At 41.1% G+C, this 17,770-nt stretch overlaps 1 long non-coding RNA gene across 1 annotated transcript; it reads left to right on the top strand.

The window, feature by feature from the left end:
- The first annotated feature begins 11,234 nt into the window (after nucleotides 1-11,234).
- Nucleotides 11,235-16,498, top strand: LOC117475032. The gene is made up of 3 exons (XR_004555136.1): nucleotides 11,235-11,254; nucleotides 16,274-16,363; nucleotides 16,469-16,498. It is a non-coding gene; the product is annotated as an uncharacterized LOC117475032 (long non-coding RNA).
- The last annotated feature ends 1,272 nt before the right edge of the window (nucleotides 16,499-17,770 follow it).

Below are 17,770 nucleotides of genomic sequence, written 5' to 3'. Positions count from 1 at the left end.
AAATAAATGTAATTTATTTAATAATAGTTAATAATAGACTCTGTTTTGAATTGGTTGACCTCAGTGTGAATACATGGACCATTGTAATTAGTCCAGTTGTTTACCCCTGCAGCTAAACAAGTCTAATGTAAGGTGCATTGTGGGTAGTTGGCTTGTCACCAGACATAATTGATTGGATGCCTTGGAGAAACCTTTCGACGATATTAGAAAAATCTTCATACACCAACATAAGGATATCTTAAGTAACTTTACTCTGAGGAATTCAGACCTACTTTATGCATTTCCCAAATAATGTATTGCTAAATTATTACAAGTTAATCTTATATATTGTGATCCTTCAAATGGATACGGTTATATTCAAATGATTTAAATGACGATTCAAGTCATAATTACCCAATAATCTACTTTTAAAGTAAAGAAAACAAAACAGAAGCTCGGCAGGATGAGAAATCATAAAACCCCTGTCTATGGAAATCAGACACATCCATATTTCTGGTAGTTGGAGTTGGATGACACTTAATGTGAAGGCATGTGTAATGATGGATCTGAGGTGTAAGGAAAGACAAAACACTTTATTTTATTGGTTTTAAATCTACAGTTGTCATTTCTCCCCTTCCTTTAATCCTCTTGTCGGTCCTTTACGTTGAGCGGGAGCACGATCACATGTACTGTATGAGCTGTAGCATGCTAACCTACAACAAAAAGAAGAAAAAAAGCTTTTTTTATTTTACATTTATCATTTACGTCACTGAAAACATTGTTTTAGCAAAAGAAGAAGATTTTTTGCCATTTATATTTTGTAATAAAAAAGTTTGAAGTAAAAATCATTGTATTCTGTTATTGTGCCGAGTACAAAATACACATTTAGTGACTGATGTTGTGACTGCTTTAGTGTCATTCAGTGTTTTTCAACTTCTAAAAGGATCCTTAGTAAATATAATACTAAAAACTAAAAAAACACTGGAAGCAGAACATTTACCTTAAGATGCTATTTTTATCCGGCTCATCCATTGGTTCAACTTTTGTTCATTCAAAAATTAAGATTAAAATCTCTACACCTGCTTGCCAGATTTCCCCGGATATAGGTTTGGAAGACGAGGATGATTCCCAAAGAAAATGTTCTGCCTTTTATAGGTTTTTCAGTGCAAAGAAGGACAGTGATTGAGAGACAAGAGGAAGACATGTATTAAACATCACAAGTCAGACTGTTGACATTGCATAAATCCACCATTTAATTATTTGAATGACTTTCCTCCAAAGCCACACAGGGCTAACTTGATGTCTACTAGTAGGTATTTCCAATTTAAGACCAATGCAAAGAGCTCAGATTTAAGTAAACTTTTCCCTTTTCACTGTTTGTTGTGACGTTATCATGGCAACTGAAACATTGTTTAGGATGCACTAAGGTTGAACACTTAGACAGGATAAACTTTAATGTCCAAGTTGTTGAAACAGATACAGAAAGAGAGAGGAGAGAAACACCCACATGTCATAATGGCCTCTGAGTTCTTTGTTTCTGTGACTCAGTCCAAACTGTGGGTGTGTTGGTGATTGTTCTGCCTTATCACCCTGTGTGTGTGTGTGTGTGTGTGTGTGTGTGTGTGTGTGTGTGTGTGTGTGTGGTGTGTGTGTGTGTGTGTGTGTGTGTGTGTGTGTGTGTGTGTGTGTGTGTGTGTGTGTGTGTGTGTGTGTGTGTGTGTGTGTGTGTGTGTGGCCTAGCATTACCATACTTGTGGGGACCTAAATCTGTTTACACAGTAACGTGTGGGGACTCGCCTCCCTTATGGGGACATAATGGAGGTCCCCATAAGGGGAATCATTAATTTCAGGGTAAAGACTTGGTTAGGGTAAGGGTTAGGGTTAGGCATGTGTTGGTTATGGTTAAGGTTAGGATAAGTCTCCAGGAAATGCATGTAAGTCAATGTAATGTCCCCTGAAGTGATGTATACATGGTATGTGTGTGTGTGTGCGTGTGTGTGTAAACTCTGTGAATCTGCAGAGCGTTTGTCTTTAAAATCAAGTAATGTAATCCCTTGCTTATAAAATACTTCAATGTTATACAGCTGTTGCACGAAGACAAGTACAAATACAGTATGTCCACGTTTTTTTTTTATATTCTTGAATGTTTTACGAAATCCCAGGATGCAAACGTGTTTTCTCGCAGTAAAGGAGGCTACATCCTGATTTCTTTGCACTAAATTTCATCTCAATGCATCAAATATTAATTTTTCACATCTCTGTATGAAACATTACTATAACTGGGCAACATTCTGAGATTATAGGGACTATTTTCAGCAGCGGATTAATCTACATTTGTTGCTCTACTGAGTATTTACGGTGGCATCTCTCTTTTGTTTTTCAGACACCAATGGAGTCATACTGAAGAGGAATAAGATATATCACTTATTTGATACACAGGATTATTTTGTATTTGTGTTGTTTTCAATAAGAGAAAGACAGAATCTCTGCAGCCCCATCCTTTAAAGTGGACCTATCATGCTATATTTGAATAATATATTGTAGGGCCATACCTATATAAGGCATATTTATACTTTTTTTTTTCAAAATACCAAACAGATCATGCATTTTAGCCATGCCTCATGTTGCTCAATTTGACATTTTTTAGATCTGTTTTTGCAAGGGCTGATTCTGTGAGAACAGCACCATCTACAGGCCTGGCATATGTACTACAGCGTCTCCAGCGCTTTCGAACGGCAATGGCCGTGGCTGTCTCCTCCTGATTGGTGGAGTTGGCCCAATAGCCGTAGCGCCACCGTCCTGACGTCAGGACAGTGTTCAAATCTAGATCAGTTTTGATCAGATCCGTTGCAGCCCCTTTTTTAGAGATTTGGGTATGGAGGAAAATAGAGAGGGTTGTGTTTTCTGACACTTGGTGAGTTCCCTGGAACACCGGGGACACATATTCATGTATAAAAGACGTACAAAAGTGCATTTTGCATGATAGGTCCCCTTTAACATAGCAGTCATGACAAAACGTTGCAGAACCTCAAATATAGAGATGGGAAATCTGTTAATATACACATGGATCGTTTTCAAACAACCCCCCACAGTCCAACACACAGAAAGACAATCATTTGTAATAATAAAAAGCTTATCTGCCCCCTCATTCAGCTTTACATCCTGCTTACTGGTATTCTCCTTCTCCTGTGTTATGCACAGTGGCCGGCAGGTGCACCGCGTCACTGCCTTTCAAAAAGAACCATGTTTTTTTCATTGACAAAAAAGTTCAGAGAAAAAACGACAAAGCTTAATCTCAAAGAAACCTCTTCAACGATCGGCTTTAATCCCCACATTTATTTTTGTTACATCTAAAAACATACATAAAGCTGTGGTATTTACGGAAGCCTTTTGTGACAGAAAGTTATATAAGGGCTTTGAATCCTGTAGAAAAGGACACACATGAACACGCGTCTTTTGACAGTCGTAAATCCACCGTATACATTTCCGGAGGGGGATATATTTAAACACAATACACTGATTCTTTAATTTATTTTAAAGCACATAAGGCAACATTGTGGGAGACTAAAATCCGACCAAGTCCATCTGCTGGCATGCCGCCTTCTGAGGGAGGAAACACGGATGCAGAATGTATGGAAAGGTATGTTTCTGTCAATTATTTACATTTCTTTTTCTCCGTGTTGTTCCATGTGGCTGCTGGATTCCCTCTTGAGGATTATGGGCTATTTCCGTCTCTTTTTTTCTACATTTTCTTGCAGAGAGGACCTCGAGTAACGGAAACAAAGGATGAAATATCATGAGATCAGTGTCACCGTCCCACGCTAAAAACAATCACAGTGCCTCTCCAGCTGCTCGGCCTAAAGTCTCAGCTCTGAGGAGGAGGAGGAGGAGGAGGAGGAGGAGGAGGAGGAGGAGGAGGAGGAGGAGGATGCTGTTGTTGTTGTTGAGTCAGCATGAAGACACTTCCTCGGAGGATGAGGGGAATCCTTCGTCCTCTTGCAGCTCTCTTTTACGTAAGTGGTCTTCACACATCCCCTCTGTTCGACACTCTGCTGCTGACTTCAAACTGTGTTCATTTACAACCATGACAATTCTTCAGCAGAGACACAAGAACATCTATAAACAGGCTCTGACACATCGGCACCGCTTCAGTTTCTGCCGTCAGGGCACAGATTCATTTTGCATCTTCAGAAAGTTGTGTATCTGCAGCGTGTTTATTAAAAGACTTTAACCGTTATGCCTCACTAAAGACGTTTGTGTCTTTTTAAAGGACCACAGATTAATAAGTGCAGTGTGCAGAGCAGGACAATAACTCAGAGAGAACTTGTTAGTTTTATTAAGAATTTCAGAACAACATGCGGGTACATATTTTAAAAAGTCATTAATTATACTGCATTAGAGTTCATTTAGACCAGGGGTCTCCAACCTTTTTTAGGGTGAGGGCTACTTTCAAAAAATAAAACAAGTCGTGAGCTACTTTTACTCCTCTTTTTTTTGTTTTTTGCAGTGTATATAATTAGCACATTTTAACATTATTATATGCTGACCTTTAACCTTTGTGTGCTGTTTGGGTCTGTGGGACCTGTTTTCAGTGTTTACTAAAAGAAAATGTAATGTATTCAATTTAATTATTTTAACCTGCTTTATTTGGGGGTGGACCTCACCTCCTCTAGGGGGGTCCTCACCTCCTCCAGGGGGGTCCTGACATACTCTAGGGGGGTCCTCACCTCCTCTAGGGGGGTCCTCACCTCCTCCAGGGGGGTCCTGACATACTCTAGGGGGGTCCTCACCTCCTCTAGGGGGGTCCTCACCTCCTCCAGGGGGGTCCTGACATACTCTAGGGGGGTCCTCACCTCCTCTAGGGGGGTCCTCACCTCCTCCAGGGGGGGTCCTGACATACTCTAGGGGGGTCCTCACCTCCTCTAGGGGGGTCCTCACCTCCTCTAGGGGGGTCCTCACCTCCTCTAGGGGGGTCCTGACATACTCTAGGGGGGTCCTCACCTCCTCCAGGGGGGTCCTGACATACTCTAGGGGGGTCCTCACCTCCTCTAGGGGGGTCCTCACCTCCTCCAGGGGGGTCCTGACATACTCTAGGGGGGTCCTCAGCTCCTCTAGGGGGGTCCTCACCTCCTCTAGGGGGGTCCTGACATACTCTAGGGGGGGTCCTCACCTCCTCTAGGGGGGTCCTCACCTCCTCCAGGGGGGTCCTGACATACTCTAGGGGGGTCCTCACCTCCTCTAGGGGGGTCCTCACCTCCTCTAGGGGGGTCCTGACATACTCTAGGGGGGTCCTCACCTCCTCTAGGGGGGTCCTGACATACTCTAGGGGGGTCCGGGGGCATGCACCCCCGGGAAGATGTTTGTTTAAATGTTGAAGTGAAATGCATCAATCTGGAGCACTTTGAGCACAACATGAATTGATGGATGCAGCTCTCAACACTCAGATGAAAGGGAGCTGTATACTTTTCAATAATCCAAACATCTTTAGAATATGATCACAACCAATAACAAATAATTTAAACCTGTTTATTCTTATCTTATGTTACCTAGTTAGCATTCTTTCTTTCTATGTATGCATATCTTACTAATCACTCCCCTTTTAAATACAATATAGTACACATTGGAATGATTTCTTACTTTATTTGTTACAACTCTCTCTCTGTCTCGCTCGCTCACAGAGGCTGTGTGCTCCTCCGTGGCGATGACGGCTTGCGTTAAAATAAATAAATAAACATATTTGTAAAGTGGGGGGACACAAACGTGATTTTGAAAAGTGGGGGGGACATGTCCCCCCTGTCCCCAGTGGAAATTACGCCATGTGTGTGTGTGCGTCAAGTGCAATAAATATGCAAGTTGCAACACACACACAGTAAAACTCTGCCCCTCATGTGTTGTATAGGCTGGAATGACTAGGCTGTTCAATGGGGCTGATGTGTTGTGTAGATTCTGCCAGAAGGAAAGGTTCAACTCCTTATGAAGCGGTGAGCTGCCGCTCCATATTGCTTTTCTTCCAGACTGCAACGCTGGTCCCGCAAATCAAGCAAGAACGTGATTGGTCGATATTCATTGTGGGGGGTGGGGGGAGGAGGGGTGTTAGATAGATAAAGAGTTGTAGTAAGTAGATAGAGTTCGCTATGATTGAGGTTTCGTTTATGCATAGGGTAGATTCTTTTAATTACATTTCCTTTATTTTTGGTGTATTTTTTACATTTTGGATTTGCTTGAGGGCTTGCGATCGACGTGTTGGAGACCCCTGATTTAGACAATAGTTACTGTTGCCATTACTCAAGTCTCTGTTTTGTATCTGGCCAACATCAGTGGTTTAGACCTGCAGAGCTCTGCTGCTGCTGCTACCACAGCCTCAACAAAACCTCCATCTTGGTTCTCAGAGGTGCAATTCATGAGAAAAACCACCAGGTCTCAGACCACTGTGTGTGCATTCAAACACCACTAGCAAGTCTGTTTTCTGATTAAAATGATATAAAAAAAACAATACTACAAGTATTTATGAAAAGGAATAATTCATAATAGTAATAATACACCAACAACTACATCATATATAATGCTATATGTACATTCTCTGCACGGTTTGGCTTAAAGCACGTACCTTATCTGCTCAGCATCAGAGGGTAAAACCACAGGTTGACCTGGTTGACAACATTCTCAAAGAAACACTTCTCCTTCAGTTCTCAGAAGAGAAATAAAGAAGCAGCAGGTTAGAGACTCTGACAGTCTAGAGCCAGAGACCGAGAGAGAAGCACGATGTCTGAATTCAGAAGGATCATGATGTCTTCATTCCTGATGCTGCTGCTCCACTTTACAGGTGAGGATGCAGAGAACACACTTTAAATAAAACAGCTTTAATATCACTAACGGTACTTTACTACGTACTGTTCCTTTAACTGAGAATGATGAGTTGTGTTTGTAACGTGGTGACTTTAGTGAACTCTGTCTGTGTTTTTCAACAGCAGCAAATTGGAAATCTTCCTTCTTTAATGTCAGAGCTGGAGGTGAAGTCACTTTGCTTTGTGACAATGTGATTCATGATCAGGATAAGTGTAACGGTACTACCTGGATCTTCAGTGGTTCAAGAGATTCAGCAACAGTAGAGCTGGTTGAACATGGGGAGATTATAGAAGAAGCCAAAGCTAAATCAGACAGACTGAGAGTTACAGAGAAATGTTCTCTGGTTATAAAGAAGGTCACAGCGGAGGATGCTGGTATTTACTCCTGCAGACAGTTCAGATCAGGAGAACAACAAGGTCCAGGCTCTCATGTTGATCTGTTTGTTGTTACCGGTGAGTATTTACATCATAATGTTTTCTAACTGTCTGGTTAAAACAATATACTGAAACATTACAATAATTATGATTACAGTGATGAAGTTATTGTTACTCTTGTTGTCTTTTTCTCAATATATCTCCATCTTCAGTGACTGAACATCAGGACAATGATGAGGTGACGTTAAACTGCTCTGTGTCGACATATGGAAACTGTATACACTCAGTGAAGTGGTTGCTTCAGGGTCAAGATGTGGTTAAAGATCACAGAGAGATAAAGACATCACAGTCTTCCTGCTCTGCCTCTGTGACATTTCTGACTTCTCATTTTAGTTACACAACAAGGTCTGAGTTATTTACATGTGCAGTAAGAGATAAGTACGCAGAAGAAGAACATCAGTTTCCCCTCAGCTCTCAGTCCTCAGGTGAGAACATGATGAGATGTTTATGTCACTTCAATCTGACATGAATAATTACCTTAAATCAGAGGTTGCGTTAACCGAATATTTTCCGTCTATGACGGAATTTTTCTAACAATGACGGAAATATCTGAAAGCCGTCCGTCATTTTGACAGATTAGAACAAACTCAGAACAGCGCCAAAGTTTCCCCGCAGTGGGGCTCCGGTATTATGCCATGTTATGCATGCCCGCCCAAAAGGAAATGTCATAGTTTCCAAACTTAACTTTGCCGAACAGATTTTCATTTCAAACTTTTATTTAACCAGGTAGGTCCCATTGAGATCATCGATCTCTTTTTCAAGGGAGACCTGCAGCAAATAGGTTCCACATGAAACATAAAACAACATAAAACAATAAAGGACATCATACATCATATTTACAGGGCTACATTTACATACCTGACTGATTCTATAATTTAGGGTGCATTTCACATCAACAAAACAGTACAAAGAAAGTGTTCTTTCTCAATAGAACAATCAGTGGTTCAAGTTAGTATATTCCTCAGTGTAACATATCCACTAGTTGCAAAGCTTAAACATTTTTTTATTTTATTTTATTTTAAGGGAAAGGATGTTTTCACTACTCAGTTTGTCAACTATGTTACAGACAAACTTGATGTCATTACAATCATTTGATTAAGTCCTGCACTTCAAGTAAAATCACATTTGAAAGGCTCTTGAGTCTATTCTACCATATATCCAAAGATTTTTTAAAGTTTAAAAAATAATTGTATTAAAGTTTTGTTTTTTCATGTGATATGTTCAGCACTGTCATTACGTTTAGGGATATTTTGTATTATAAAACTACCATACAGGTCATTTTGATAGTTTTAAGAGATGTCATGTAAAACTCCAACCTGTGTAGATATACATTATACTATAAAGGATATCAGAAGCACTATTTTAGATATTTTAAATTTGAAAAAATGAGGTGCAACATAGTTGACAATGAAAGTCAAACATTTGACGCAAATAACATAGTTGACTGGACACATTATTAACCATCAGCACTATGTTCATTTCAAGGCAGAAGTGCAAAATTCCATTGATAATGATGTGTAATGACGTCTACATGTCATACAAATTGTCAACTAGGTTACCTGTCAACTAAGTTACTACAGTTATTACAGTACTGGGTAACTTAGTTGACAGGTAACCTAGTTGACAATTTCCCTATTTTGACCCATCATTTCAATGGTAGGCCTTGCCTGGATGACCACATGTCATTTTCTTGAACAGGTTAACATCACATTTGAACATATAATTGAATTAAAATCATTAAACAATTGTAAACCATAACAATGTATGTAACATTGTTGATGGTCAATTAATATACTCATTGACAATGTGCTATTATACATAAAATATTGTAAAAAATTTGAGGACAATCACCACAGTGTGTTCAAAATGTCTGCCAAAGAGGAACATGGCATCATGTGATGCTGGTGACATGGTATTGGGACAAACCATTTTTGAGTTAAAGGGGGGAGTTCTGTTAGTAACATAGTTGACAGAACTTTTGCGGACATTCATATATTAAGATATTTAAATTATTTAAAGGAGGAAATCAATTAAAAATATGTTATTATTCTTTAGTATTTAGACTTTTGAAATAAATGAATACTTTTTTTTTTTACTTTAATGGTTTTTATTCATTATTTTGAAACCAAGACACCCTCAACTGAAAAACGGACATAGCAAAAACTGACAATTCAAGAACATCATGACACATTTCAAGCTAAATAAAGCATAGGATGCACATAATGTTTGTGTGATATTATAACATGCTTTCCAATAATAGTATTTTTTTAAATACGACTATTGGCCAAGACTAAGTCGTTTATATCGTTTGAGGACCTGGAAAGGGTTATTAATGCCTTTGTTACCTCGAGGTTGGACTACTGCAACGCTCTGTACGTGGGTATGGACCAGGCGTCAATTAAACGCCTGCAGCTAGTCCAGAATGCAGCTGCACGTCTACTCACTGGCCACAAAAAACGTGACCACATCACCCCAATTCTGGCCTCACTGCACTGGCTTCCAGTTCGGTTCAGAATTGATTTTAAACTCCTTTTATTTGTTTTTAAAGCACTAAATGGGCTGGCTCCGGCCTATATAGCTGAACTCCTCCAGCGCTACACCCCAACAAGAGCTTTAAGGTCTGCTGACCAGCTGTTGCTGATAGTGCCCAAGACCAGGCTCAAAACCCGAGGGCACCGAGCCTTCGCAGCAGCTGGCCCTAGGCTCTGGAACACTCTGCCCCTCCATGTGAGGTCGGCCCAGACCCTAGGGGTTTTTAAATCTACACTTAAGACACACTTCTTCTCCCTGGCCTTTTAGTCAGAGCGGAGCACGACTCCTGACTTTAACCCTGTGTTTTCTTTTTAAATATCTGTTGTAATTTATTTTCTTTTATTGTGATTATAGAAATGTGTTTTTATGTGATTGTAGTTATTACATGTACAGCACTTTGGCCCGACCAAAAATCGCTTTTAAATGTGCTTTATAAATAAACCTTGATTTGATTTGATTTGAATAGGCAAAATATGATATTTTTGAAGAAAATAGTTAGAATAATTATAATTATCATCAATGGACATCAATGGACATGGAATGTACCCTAAATTGTAGAATCACTCACCTATCGACATTTACAAGTACCCACAGTATCAAAGAGCATTTCACTTAGCCTAGCTTTAAATACATCCAGAGGAATGAAATTGCTCAGTTTCAATTCTTGTTGAAGAGATGTGATAGGTGGGTCGCGAATGGACGCAATGAACGGGAGATTTTTTTTTTACTTTTTTTACTTTTTTTTTTTTTAAATACATTTTTTGGACCTCAGGCCGGAATCGAACCTGGGTCCTTGCGGGCGGTAGTGGACTGTTACAGCCGGAGACTCGCAACGGCGGTGGACTTTCACAGCGCCGGAGCCTCGCAACGGCGGGTGTTTGCGGCGGCGGATGCGGTACCAGCGCAGCGGCGCTGTGACTTCCAAGCAAGAGGAGTTGCGCACATAAAAGCTGTCTTACCTAAGACAGTCCTTGCACTTGGCACATGTAACAAGACTACATCATGCGATCTCAGACAATAGCTGCTTACAACTCTCTGTGTTATCAGAGAGCAGATATAAGACGGGAGTTTACATGGCTTTATAAATGAACGTGTAAAGCCATGTTGGGTAAACTCCCGAAATGTTGAAATGTCTGTGAGTATTTGCTTTACGCTGTGCGCGCTACCGCGAGGTGCAGTGGGCATGCATAACGTGGCGCTAACAGTTCACGAGCGTTGACACTTCACGGACCAACGGGTGATAATGGATTTTGATGAAAATGTTACGATCCGTCAAAATTACGGTCAGCGAAAAAGTCTAGCGCAACCTCTGCCTTAAATATTTGTTTGTTTTACAGAAGTTTCAGACTAAATAGTTTGTTGAGTTGTGTTTATTTGTTTAGGTGAGGACACAAAACCAGGAACAACAACACCAACAACAAAAACAACAACAACAACAACAACTAAAAACAACATAAACTCAGGTAAGGTTAACTTTATTTACTTGTAAAGTGTTTGATGGTTACAGGACAGAACCTCAGCTTTTTCTCTTCAGTCCTCAGGTGACAAATATGATGAGCTGTTTAAAATCATTCACCCTGAAATGAATAATTACATAAAATATGTTTGTAGACTTCCGGTTGACCGCGGGAACGAAATGGCTGCGTGAGTCTTGAGCTCCCCGACAACATACCACTATTATTACACATTTAAGTCATTTCACGCCGAATTATCTGTTGAAAAGTTATAAGAATGCCGGAGGCAAAGGGTAAATCGACTAAAACGTTGAAAGATGAAGATATTAAATCCATCACCGAAGTGGTGAGGACCTTGCTACGTGAGGAGCTAGATGCTAGCCTCGATCGAGTAGCTAACAAGATTGATGCTATGCACTCAGAGCTAGCAACTGTGACTACAAGGATTACTTCGGCTGAAGGAGAGCTGGATGCTTTGAAAAATAGCACTAAGAAAGATTCTACCGTCCTTTCCACCGTTCAAGAAAAGATGCTGGGTTTCGAACAGAAGATAGCGGATCTTGAGGACTGTAATAGCAACATTCGTTTCTGGAACGCATGATACCCACTTGGTTCCCCGCTCTGAAGCAACTTAAACCTGAAATAGAGCGTGCCCACAGAATCTTCCGCGGCGGTCCCCCTACGGAGGGAGATTGGTGAACGACCCCAGGCTTTTATCTTCTGCTGTCTACACTTCTCCACACGCCAAGCTATCCTCCGTGAGGCGAGCTCACACCCCCCTTCAATCGGCAACAGAGCTCTCCGTTTCGCTGCTGACTTCAGCGTTTATACAGCTAAACGCCGAAGAGCATTCTCACGGGCTATGGCTTTGGCACGGGAAAAGGGAACTGATGCTTTCCTGATTTACCCTGCCACTCTCAAGATTAAAATGGGTTACTCCACTCACTTCGCTTCACCCGTGGATGCGGAGCGGTTTTGGAGAAGCGCCCTTCTCCTGGTCGCCTTGTTGACTTTGCTCCGGCGGAGCTGGGAGAGGAGCAAGCTGCACCGATGACCATTTCACCGGATCATAGCGACCATCATGTTGGCAATGAGTAACAGGTTTGCATATCAAGATCGCCCAAGCCATGTGGCTGTAAACTGACTACTGTTTTGTGACTATCCATGGAAGCTATATGCGGCTAGCTGTATTAGCGCCGTTAGCACACCCGGCTTCACGTGTTTTATAATGAACCTGTACACACGAAGCAGGCTATTCTGGGCCTGTAGCAATACATGTGTTGACTATGTGTGGCTAGCTATGTTAGCTCCGTTAATAGGTCGGCTTAATCCAGTGTTTCTTAAAGTGTGGGGCGCGCCCCACTGGTGGGGCGCAGAGATGTGATAGGTGGGTCGCGAATGGACGCAATGAACGGGAGATTTTTTTTTTACTTTTTTTACTTTTTTTTTTTTTAAATACATTTTTTGGACCTCAGGCCGGAATCGAACCTGGGTCCTTGCGGGCGGTAGTGGACTGTTACAGCCGGAGACTCGCAACGGCGGTGGACTTTCACAGCGCCGGAGCCTCGCAACGGCGGGTGTTTGCGGCGGCGGATGCGGTACCAGCGCAGCGGCGCTGTGAAAGTCCACGCCTATGCCAACGGCAGCAGCCCACCGACAGCAGCAGCCCACCAACGGCAGCGGGCCACCGGGAAAAGTCCCGAATCTCCCGATGGCCAATCCGAGCCTGCTCACACACACACATCTGAAACCAAAATCATTTACAGACATGTGTAAAAATCTCTCACACACACACACAACAGCGTTGCAGTCGGGAAGAAAAGCAATGTGTTTATCTATTTAATATAGCCTAGTTGTAAAAAATAAAGTAAGAAATCATTCCAATGTGGACTGTAGGACAGTAAAAAAAAAAAAAAGAACAGTTTAAAAGGGGAGTGATTAGTAAAATATGCATAAATAAAAAGAAAGAATGCTAACTAGGTAACATAAGATAAGAATAAACCAGTTGACAATGATTTGTTATTGGTTGTGATCATATTCTAAAGATGTTTGGATCATTAAAAAGTATACAGCTCCCTTTCATCTGAGTGTTGAGAGCTGTATCCATCAATTCATGCTGTGCTCAAAGTGCACCAGATTGATGCATTTCACTTCAACATTTAAAAAAACATCTTCCCGGGGGTGCATGCCCCCGGACCCCCCTAGGGGAGGTGAGGTCCACCCCCAAATAAAACTGGTTAAAATAATTTAATTGCATACATTTTCTTTTAGTAAACACTGAAAAGGGGTCCCACAGACCCAAATAGCAAACGAAGGTTAAAGGTAAGCATATCATAATGTTAAAATGTGCTAAATATATACACAGCAAAAAACAAAAAAAAGAGGAGTAAAAGTAGCTCACGACTTGTTTTATTTTTTTTAAGTAGCTCTCATCCTAAAAAAGGTTGGAGACCCCTGTTATAGAACGATACATTTGACAATTTTAAGCTTGGCCTACCATTTTATTGGAGCGATGAGGAACAGGTGGGGCTTGAAAAGGCCCATCTGTTCAAAGTGGGGAATGACAGAAAAAGTTTGAGAACCACTGGCTTAATCTATATACAAGGGATCCTTTTTTCCCCTCTCTTTTCTTTTGGGACTGTAGCTTTGGCACACTTACTTGTTAAATGCAGTTATCTCTATTAGCTCTGTCGGTAACGTTACGCCCGGTTAAAGGGCAGCTACTGCATAAGTAGACTTGATCGTAATCTCAGTTATATCTGCTACATTTATTTTTGATATGTTCTTGAAGTTAAGTTACTGTCGGTCTGGTGAGTTATCACATTAATCATTTAATGATTCATAGATCCCTGGCTGTACATTTACATTAGTTTTTATGAGCATGTATGGATATGTATATTTGAGGATGTATAGATTTAATTTCATTATTTTGATATAATGAAATGATACTATTATTAGATGTTATTACACATCTTTAGCAGATTTTGCTATCCATGTTACATTTGTGAGACCTGCTAATTAGATTTCATAGCTTCCCACTAGCATATTTGTCGGGGTGATGTTAACATGGGATGTTGTTGGGCTCAATTCTGTATAGCCCTTGGTTCTTATTCTGGTTGCAGACTGTTTGGTTCTTTTTGTGGGAGGGCCGGTTGGGGGAGTAATGGCCTCTCCTTTTTTTTTTGTGTGCATGTTTTTTTGTGTTTTACCTTTTTGCCCTTTCGACAATTTCTCTGCATTCCTTGTAGGTACACACTGCTCACCTTGATAAATGGCTAAATTAAACATATTGGTTCGGAATACGGGGGGCCTTAACGCTCCACATAAACGCACCAGTGTCCTAGCCTTGTTGAGGAGGAAAAAGGTGCCATGGCGACAGACCACTCGCCATGAAACACGATGTCGCTGTAAATCCAATGGACACGGTCCAATCGTCCCCCAATCTTCACTTGTACATCACCGGTCTACGCCAAATCTGAAATCTCACCATATGCCGTTTCCATGGAAACGCATCCCTCGCCATAAAACACGATGTCCCTTTAACTCCTATGAAAATGTTCAAAAAGTGCTCAAAATTCACATGTGTGCTAACAGTCCAGCCGTGAAGACATCTACGAGACAGTTTTGAGATTTCTTCAAATGCCGTTGCCATGGCAACACAATGCTCGCCATGAAACACGGTTTTCTCATAACTTCAGTGAAAATGCTTCAAACGGCCCAAAACTTCACAGGTTTGGTAACGATGCAGCCATCAACGCATCTAAGCGTATTATGGGGTGTCATCAAATGCCGTTGCCATGGCGACAGATCATTCACCATCAAGTTAGTTCAAAAGTTTGCAGTTCAAATATTCTGCTGCTTTTCCAAGCCTTTTTACTTTCTTTTCTTCACTCATCACACATTCAAGCCCCCAGTGTTCATGTATCATTTCAATCTAAATTCTTCACTTTCTTCTTACGCATTACATTTCAGCATAGCAGTTTAGCGTCAGCTTTTCAGCATAAAGCATTCCCACAAGCAATTTCTTCAGGAATTGCATTCTCTAGTTTTAACTGGGATTCAGTCTGGGTTAACATTCGTCAGGCGTCTCGCAATCCCGACCACCAACAAATCCACCTGGACTATGCGCATAGAACTGACCTGACACCCAGACGGCTGCATATGATGGGTCTTCTGGCAGATGCTCGGTGTACCCTGTGCTCCATGGGGGCTCCTGGTACATTTCTCCATATGGTCTGGGAATGCCCGCCTGTTGCTCGCTTTTGGAACGGGGTCTCCTCTAAGTTGTCCGACATGTTTTCTTTGACTGTACCTGTATCTGTGTCTGTTTTTCTTTTAAATGACTTATCTCAGCTGACGGCTACTGGGTACCAGAAAAGACCTCTCTATGCTGGCCTTACAGCTGCCAAGAAATTGGTTGCTATGAGGTGGAAACAACCCGACAAGCTCTCAGTGACCTGCTGGTTAATAACGTTTCTTGACGTAGTCTACATGGAACTGTCCACTGCACGCGTGATTGGAGTTAAGGAGTCCAATATCGGTTTATGGGTGTCGACAGCTGAAAAATTGAAGGAGCGGATCTAGCTATCTTAACTGATATAGTTGTTTGCAGTCATTGGTCCTGAGAGGTCCTGGGATTGGAGGTGGGAGGGTTTATTTATTTTTTTGTCCTCTTGTCTGATTGTTGTTGTTTGTTTTTTCTGTATTTTTGTGTAATTTGTGTTGTGATTGTACATTGTATTTTACTAAATGTGTGTGAATAAAAACATTTGACCAAAAAATATATATATATGTTTGTAAAGTTCAGGTTTTAATATTTTTTGCATCATTCTGTGAAGATAACGCTTAAAATGTGCTTCATAACTCTACAGCACTGTGTTATTTTTTCATTAAGGTGATGATACAAGGATGGTAACTACAGTATCTTTATATTTACAGTCAGAAAATACATGTTGTTGATTCAGAGTTTAAAGACGAAGAGATAAAAACCTCTGAGTATATGTAACTCTTCTAACTTCTCTCTTCCAGGTTGGTGGTGGTGGATCATCGTTGTGATCGTGGGTGTTGCAGCACTCACAATAATCACTGTGGCTGTCATCAGACGGAAGAGGACTCAAGGTGAGGACATTCACACATTATACTTTACAAACAACAAGCTTTTGATGAACCTGGGTTTTTTTAACTATGGAAGTTAAAATCAACTCTCTTTTAAATTCTGTTTAGGGAATGAAACGCAGACGGACGACAACGTGGTGAGTTTAAACATTTTGTTATTCACTTTTCATTTTGAATTTAACCATCAAAGTTGATCTTAATAATAATTAATAATATTAATTAGGGCTGTCAAGTTAACGCGTTAATAACGCGTTAACGCAAAAAAAAATTAACGCCACTAATTATTTTAACGCGATTAACGCATGTGTATTTTTTGTCCTCGGCCGCCGTAGTTTCAGAGCGCATCGAGTGTAAAATACCATCGACAAGCTGATGCTGACAGCCCCGCTCCTGCCGCCCGCTTGTGGCAGACCACACTTCCACGCTCACTGGCAGGCCCGGACTGGCCATCGGGAGGACCGGGAGGGAGTGTGTATGTGTGGCGCGACTCGCGCGAGCGAGGCACACCTTACGTGTTGTTGTTGTTAGCATCTGGTGCTAGCTAGCTGCGCTAACGGATATAAGGAGCTGTTTCAATGACATTTCGCCGACAACTGCGCCGAGCACTTGACTTTATGCAGGTAGCCAGACAGTGTGACATTGTACGAAAAGTCAGCACACTCAGCACGGATAGTACGCGCAACATTATTGCAGCGTCCAGGCAGCTCCCATTCGAGCATATATGCCTTGAGCTGCACATAGCTCAACGATCCATCACAGTGTCTCCACACACACACACACACACACACACACACACACACACACACACACACACACACACACACCCACACACACACACACACACACACACACACACACACACACACACACACACACACACACACACACACAGTATTATTGTATGAGAGAGGTTCCAGGTTGAATTGAGGCGAATATTTGTAATGTTCAGAGGTTGTTGTGTTTAATATTCATGAGAATATTTGTCATTGTTCAAATGATAATAAACAAACATATAAAGCATATTTGTCCACTCATATGTTGATAAGAGTATTAAAAACTTGAAAGATATCCCTCTAAGGTACATTTAGAACAGATAAAAAATGTGCGATTAATTTGCGATTAATCGCGATTAACTATGGACAATCATGCGATTAATCGCGATTAAATATTTTAATCGACTGACAGCCCTAATATTAATACATTTTATTTGTGTAGGCTGATCCTGAAGATGGTGTTTCCTACGCCTCCATCAGCTACCCCAGGAAGAGCAGCAGGAAAGCCAGGGTAAGATTTATGTTGGTTATACTGATGATGTTAATAAAGGAAGAAACTATTGATATGATTTATATCTAAGCATTATATAGTTTTAGTGCATGTAAATGGTCTGTAAAGGCATTTTAATGTATACAT

The sequence above is a fragment of the Trematomus bernacchii genome, unplaced genomic scaffold (assembly GCF_902827165.1).
Source record: "Trematomus bernacchii unplaced genomic scaffold, fTreBer1.1, whole genome shotgun sequence".
Lineage (NCBI taxonomy): Eukaryota > Metazoa > Chordata > Actinopteri > Perciformes > Nototheniidae > Trematomus > Trematomus bernacchii.
This window is presented reverse-complemented; position numbering and strand designations above follow the sequence as displayed.